The sequence below is a fragment of the Apostichopus japonicus genome, chromosome 5 (assembly GCF_037975245.1).
Source record: "Apostichopus japonicus isolate 1M-3 chromosome 5, ASM3797524v1, whole genome shotgun sequence".
Classification (NCBI taxonomy): domain Eukaryota; kingdom Metazoa; phylum Echinodermata; class Holothuroidea; order Aspidochirotida; family Stichopodidae; genus Apostichopus; species Apostichopus japonicus.
In genome coordinates this window covers 19,744,499-19,750,498 of record NC_092565.1, presented here as the reverse complement: position 1 = coordinate 19,750,498, position 6,000 = coordinate 19,744,499, and the positions used below count along the sequence as shown (strand labels likewise).

The following is a 6,000-nucleotide window of genomic DNA, read 5'->3' as shown; positions in this document are numbered from 1 at the left end:
GCCGCCGGAGCACTTGTGGTAAGGAATTCCCAAACGACGTTATCTTTTGGACGTTTTGAAGATATGCCTTAAAAAGCGAAAAAAAAATCATGCCGTGACCAGGATTCGAACCTGGGTTATTACGGCCACAACGTAATGTCCTTACCGCTAGACGATCACGGCGAGCCACGCTGTGGATCTATGTCAAATGGTATCTCAAGCAATAAATATATCTGCCTATCATTGAACGATTATGAAAAGCAAATAATTGTAAAGAGAATCAAATTTTAAGGCCAAAAAAAAAAAAAAACATGCAGCCGCCGGAGCACTTATGGTAAGGAATTTCTAAACAACGTTATCCTTTCGACGTTCTGAAGATATGCCTTTGAAAGCGAAAAGAGATTCATGCCGTGACCAGGATTCGAACCTGGGTTATAACGGCCACAACGTAATGTCCTAACCTCTAGACGATCACGGCGAGCCACGTTGTGGATCTATGGCAAACGGTATCTCGAGCAATAAATATATATCTACCTATCATTGAATGATATGACAAGCAAATAATTGTATAAACATAATTAAATTTTAAAGCCAAAAAAAAAAAACATGCTTCCACCAGAGCCCTTATGGTAAGGAATTTCTAAACAACGTTATCCTATGGACGTTTTGAAAATATGCCTTGAGAAGCGAAAAAAAATCATGCCGTGACCTGGATTCGAACCTGGGTTATTACGGCCACAACGTAATGTCCTAACCTCTAGACGATCACGGCGAGCCATGTTGTGGATCTATGTCAAAAGGTATCTCAAGCAATATATATATCTGCCTATCATTGAATGATATGACAAGCAAATAATTGTAAAGAGAATCAAATTTTAAGGCCAAAAAAAAAACACATGCAGCCGCCGGAGCACTTGTGGTAAGGAATGCCCAAAACAACGTTATCCTTTGGACGTTTTGAAGATATGCCTTAAAAGCGAAAAAAAAAATCATGCCGTGACCAGGATTCGAACCTGGGTTATTACGGCCACAACGTAATGTCCTAACCTCTAGACGATCACGGCGAGCCACGCTGTGGATCTATATGTCAAAAGGTATCTCGAGCAATAAATATATATCTACCTAGCATTGAATGATATGACAAGCAAATAATTGTATAAACATAATTAAATTTTAAGGCCAAAAAAAAACATGCAGCCGCCGGAGCACTTGTGGTAAGGAATTCCCAAACGACGTTATCCTTTGGACGTTTTGAAGATATGCCTTAAAAAGCGAAAAGAGATTCATGCCGTGACCAGGATTCGAACCTGGGTTATTACGGCCACAACGTACTGTCCTAACCTCTAGACGATCACGGCGAGCCACGCTGTGGATCTATGTCAAAAGGTATCTCAAGCAATATATATATATATCTGCCTATCATTGAATGATATGACAAGCAAATAATTGTAAAGAGAATCAAATTTTAAGGCCAAAAAAAAAAAAAACATGCAGCCGCCGGAGCACTTATGGTAAGGAATTTCTAAACAACGTTATCCTTTGGACGTTTTGAAAATATGCCTTAAAAAGCGAAAAGAGATTCATGCCGTGACCAGGATTCGAACCTGGGTTATTACGGCCACAACGTAATGTCCTAACCTCTAGACGATCACGGCGAGCCATGTTGTGGATCTATGTCAAAAGGTATCTCAAGCAATATATATATCTGCCTATCATTGAATGATATGACAAGCAAATAATTGTAAAGAGAATCAAATTTTAAGGCCCCAAAAAAAAAACATGCAGCCGCCGGAGCACTTATGGTAAGGAATTTCTAAACAACGTTATCCTATGGACGTTTTGAAAATATGCCTTAAAAAGCGAAAAGAGATTCATGCCGTGACCAGGATTCGAACCTGGGTTATTACGGCCACAACGTAATGTCCTAACCTCTAGACGATCACGGCGAGCCATGTTGTGGATCTATGTCAAAAGGTATCTCAAGCAATATATATATATATCTGCCTATCATTGAATGATATGACAAGCAAATAATTGTAAAGAGAATCAAATTTTAAGGCCCCCAAAAAAAACATGCAGCCGCCGGAGCACTTATGGTAAGGAATTTCTAAACAACGTTATCCTATGGACGTTTTGAAAATATGCCTTAAAAAGCGAAAAGAGATTCATGCCGTGACCAGGATTCGAACCTGGGTTATTACGGCCACAACGTAATGTCCTAACCTCTAGACGATCACGGCGAGCCATGTTGTGGATCTATGTCAAAAGGTATCTCAAGCAATATATATATATATCTGCCTATCATTGAATGATATGACAAGCAAATAATTGTAAAGAGAATCAAATTTTAAGGCCAAAAAAAAAAAACATGCAGCCGCCGGAGCACTTGTGGTAAGGAATGCCCAAAACAACGTTATCCTTTGGACGTTTTGAAGATATGCCTTAAAAAGCGAAAAAAAAATCATGCCGTGACCAGGATTCGAACCTGGGTTATTACGGCCACAACGTAATGTCCTAACCTCTAGACGATCACGGCGAGCCATGTTGTGGATCTATGTCAAAAGGTATCTCAAGCAATATATATATATATCTGCCTATCATTGAATGATATGACAAGCAAATAATTGTAAAGAGAATCAAATTTTAAGGCCAAAAAAAAAACACATGCAGCCGCCGGAGCACTTGTGGTAAGGAATGCCCAAAGCAACGTTATCCTTTCGACGTTTTGAAGATATGCCTTAAAAAGCGAAAAAAAAATCATGCCGTGACCAGGATTCGAACCTGGGTTATTACGGCCACAACGTAATGTCCTAACCTCTAGACGATCACGGCGAGCCACGCTGTGGATCTATGTCAAAAGGTATCTCGAGCAATAAATATATATCTGCCTATCATTGAATGATATGACAAGCAAATAATTGTACAAACATAATTAAATTTTAAGGCCAAAAAAAAAACATGCAGCCGCCGGAGCACTTGTGGTAAGGAATTCCCAAACGACGTTATCCTTTGGACGTTTTGAAGATATGCCTTGAAAAGCGAAAAAAAAATCATGCCGTGACCAGGATTCGAACCTGGGTTAAAACGTCGATTTTCAAAATTTTGTCATTTTGACGACTTGTTTTATCTCGACAAAACGTCAATTTTCAAATTGTTGTCATTTTGACGACTTGTTGTATCTCGGCAAAACGTTGAGATTCAAATTTTTGTCATTTTGACGACTTGTTGTATCTCGGCAAAACGTCAATTTTCAGATTTTTGTCATTTTGATGAGTTATTGTATCTTGGCAAAACGTCAATTTTCAGAATTTGTCATTTTGACGACTTGTTGCATCTCGGCAAATTTAATAATTTTGTCGTTTTGACGAGTTGTTAAACTCGGCAATACGTCATTTTTCTGAATTTTGTCATTTTGACGAGTTTGTTTCTCTTTCATCACCATGTCCCTTCTACGCTTCCGTAAACGTGCCTCTCAAAGGTGATATTCCAAACACGTTGTATAAAGAAGTGCTGAATAGGTCTGCTGTTCTGAGATATTGAAATATCTATTCACAAAACAACAGACCGTTAATTTTGTATTTGTATTTGAGTGGATATAACCACTTCAAATAAATCACTACTTGCCTTCTATCCTCTGATTCTAGTTAGTCCAACAAGTGCCCACCAACTATTCCCTGGAAGGAATATAAACATTGGGTCGCGTTAGACACAATACCAATCTAGCCAGATTTTTTACCCCTTAATTCTGTCAGAGCACCTGATAGAGGGTCTTAAAGGAAATTGAAGACCGGCATTTTCCATGTCTCTTCCCCTCATTTGACTGAGTTGTATAGGCTCGCTGACATTATAAGAAAGTTGCTTCTATTCCACTCCAGCCCCCCCCCCCCCCCCCACACACACACCATTCCAGCGAAACGATATCCCGCTAATACTTACAAAAGATCAGATTTAGTAAAGTAGAAAAGACCGGAGAAAAACGTATTGGTGGAAACCTAGCAAACAGCAGTGGCGTCACCAGACTTTTCAGTCTGGGGGGGGGCACAGGGGAGACACCAGCATTTGATGGGGGGGGGCACTTAGGTGGATACGGATCGCCGTCCTGGGGGAGGGGTCTAAGGGGAGGGGTGCCCCCTCCAGGCGCGACGGAACGGGAAAATTATTGGGGGGGGGGCTAATGTGTAGATACTATCTAAGCGGAGCGCCACCATCGGTTGGCGCGGAGCGTACAAGAAAATTTTGGGTCTTTCAAACCCCCAGATGGCCGGAAACGGCACTTCCCGAGTGTTTATGCTGCGAATACCTAGCCCTAAAATATGGGTCTCAAGCCTGCAATTTATCAGATTGCACGTAAAAGCATTGTAATTTGTATATTCGATGGTGTTTTAAGAGAGTAGCTATTACTCGTAGTGTACTCGCAAAGACGTTTTTGAGTGTAGTAAGGGGATGTTGGAGAACTGGCTGAAATGAAGCAAGTCATTGGCCTAAGACGAAGTTGTGTTGCGCTCACCGGTACTCACACTCGCTGCTTCCACTTTTCACGGGGCGTGAAGACGCGGTTGGGGTGACAATGTGGTCCATAGCCAGGGGACGGGCCGAGGGTCCCCCCAGCATTTACTAAAATTATTACACCTATATAGTATACGTGTGCATCGGACAGATCGACAAGTATGCATTGAAAAATGGGCAGATGCACGTTTCGGAGCCTTGGTAAATATTGGGGGGGCTTATCATGCATTTGCCCCCTCAACTTTTTCATTGGGGGCTGAGCCCCCAAGCCCCCCCCCCCCGGTTCCGCCGCCACTGCCCCCTCCCCTTTGGAAAATTTTCGCATACGGAGGATGGGCTAGATGCAAAATGCTGCCACATTTGATGCTAAATTCGATCTGAAGATATCTCCAGAAATTGCTATTTTTGAGGTAATGATTTTAACAAGGCGCAGAATTTTGCAGAGGATATGAACCACATGCTGTCGATATTATGCCTAACCCTATATCAATAGAACCTACATTTGTTGAATTAATGTGTGCATGACCCCCGACTCCTTTCTTGTCCTTCTCGTTTTCGCCCATTATCTATTAAGATGTAACAGGTTCCAGCATCGTTTTTGGCTCCTATCAGGGATCTCACCATGCAATCCAAAGTTTGATCACACATCGAGTATGGCTCAGTATGCAGGTGTGAACATTCGCCATTTGTTCCTACAAGCATCTGACCTCAAATGACCTCTGCACCCCTTACACAACAGGGTTAATATATGGGTCCACAAATATAGGCAAGTATGGTGCCTGCGGACCCTCACATTCTCACATTTCGTCAGCTCCTAACCTGTCAACCTCAGACCAAGGCAACATATTGCAGTACCCTCCCTTCTCACAGTCATGTAGCTCGCGAAGCGGACGTGTATATCCGCTGGTATGGCGTGAGCACTGACACATGGCAATGTAAATATCGACACTTGTTGTGATGGCGCGGGTTACGACTTCGATACCCGACGTTCAAGGATAAACTTTTTCATTTTTTCGCAGCTCATTTGAAGAAAATACGAATTACTGTGCTTCTTTGTCCTTATGAAAAACCAACTCAGATGATGGGAGTTGAATATAACAAAATATATATATATTTTTTACCAACCCAAATCTCAGATGGGGGGGGGGCACTCGGGGGGGGGGGGCACTAGGTTTTCCAGGGGGGGGCACGTGCCCCCCTGGCCCCCCCTTGGCGACGCCACTGGCAAACAGCATCCTCGCCATACTCTTCTCCTTAACCTCTTCCCCACCCCCTTCCCGCCCCTAGCCCGTATTTACCCGCCCCACAAATAATTCCTAGAAATAGAACAAAAGTTTGGCCATGTTACACTCAGTCCCAATCTAGCCCTTCCGGAAAGAATTAGTAAAAGGCCAACCCAAAATAGAATTCTCTGCTCCCAAGCGTCAAAAGAATGGTACAATCAAGCGGCAATTATTTATACCAAACAAATATGTTGTCCCGCATATACATTTTATTTCACCTCCCAAATCGACC

The 6,000-nt window shown here is 42.3% G+C and overlaps 8 non-coding genes across 8 annotated transcripts; all 8 read right to left on the bottom strand.

Moving 5' to 3' along the window:
- Window positions 1–90: 90 nt before the first annotated feature.
- Trnah-gug (transfer RNA histidin (anticodon GUG)) lies at window positions 91–162 on the bottom strand. The gene has a single exon. It is a non-coding gene; the product is annotated as a tRNA-His (tRNA).
- A 223-nt stretch (window positions 163–385) lies between these two features.
- Window positions 386–457, bottom strand: Trnah-gug (transfer RNA histidin (anticodon GUG)). The gene has a single exon. It is a non-coding gene; the product is annotated as a tRNA-His (tRNA).
- A 514-nt stretch (window positions 458–971) lies between these two features.
- Window positions 972–1,043, bottom strand: Trnah-gug (transfer RNA histidin (anticodon GUG)). The gene has a single exon. It is a non-coding gene; the product is annotated as a tRNA-His (tRNA).
- Window positions 1,044–1,562: 519 nt separating this feature from the next.
- On the bottom strand, window positions 1,563–1,634 carry Trnah-gug (transfer RNA histidin (anticodon GUG)). Its single transcript has one exon. It is a non-coding gene; the product is annotated as a tRNA-His (tRNA).
- Window positions 1,635–1,853: 219 nt separating this feature from the next.
- On the bottom strand, window positions 1,854–1,925 carry Trnah-gug (transfer RNA histidin (anticodon GUG)). The gene has a single exon. It is a non-coding gene; the product is annotated as a tRNA-His (tRNA).
- A 222-nt stretch (window positions 1,926–2,147) lies between these two features.
- On the bottom strand, window positions 2,148–2,219 carry Trnah-gug (transfer RNA histidin (anticodon GUG)). The gene has a single exon. It is a non-coding gene; the product is annotated as a tRNA-His (tRNA).
- Window positions 2,220–2,443: 224 nt separating this feature from the next.
- Trnah-gug (transfer RNA histidin (anticodon GUG)) lies at window positions 2,444–2,515 on the bottom strand. Its single transcript has one exon. It is a non-coding gene; the product is annotated as a tRNA-His (tRNA).
- Window positions 2,516–2,739: 224 nt separating this feature from the next.
- Window positions 2,740–2,811, bottom strand: Trnah-gug (transfer RNA histidin (anticodon GUG)). The gene has a single exon. It is a non-coding gene; the product is annotated as a tRNA-His (tRNA).
- Window positions 2,812–6,000: the final 3,189 nt, after the last annotated feature.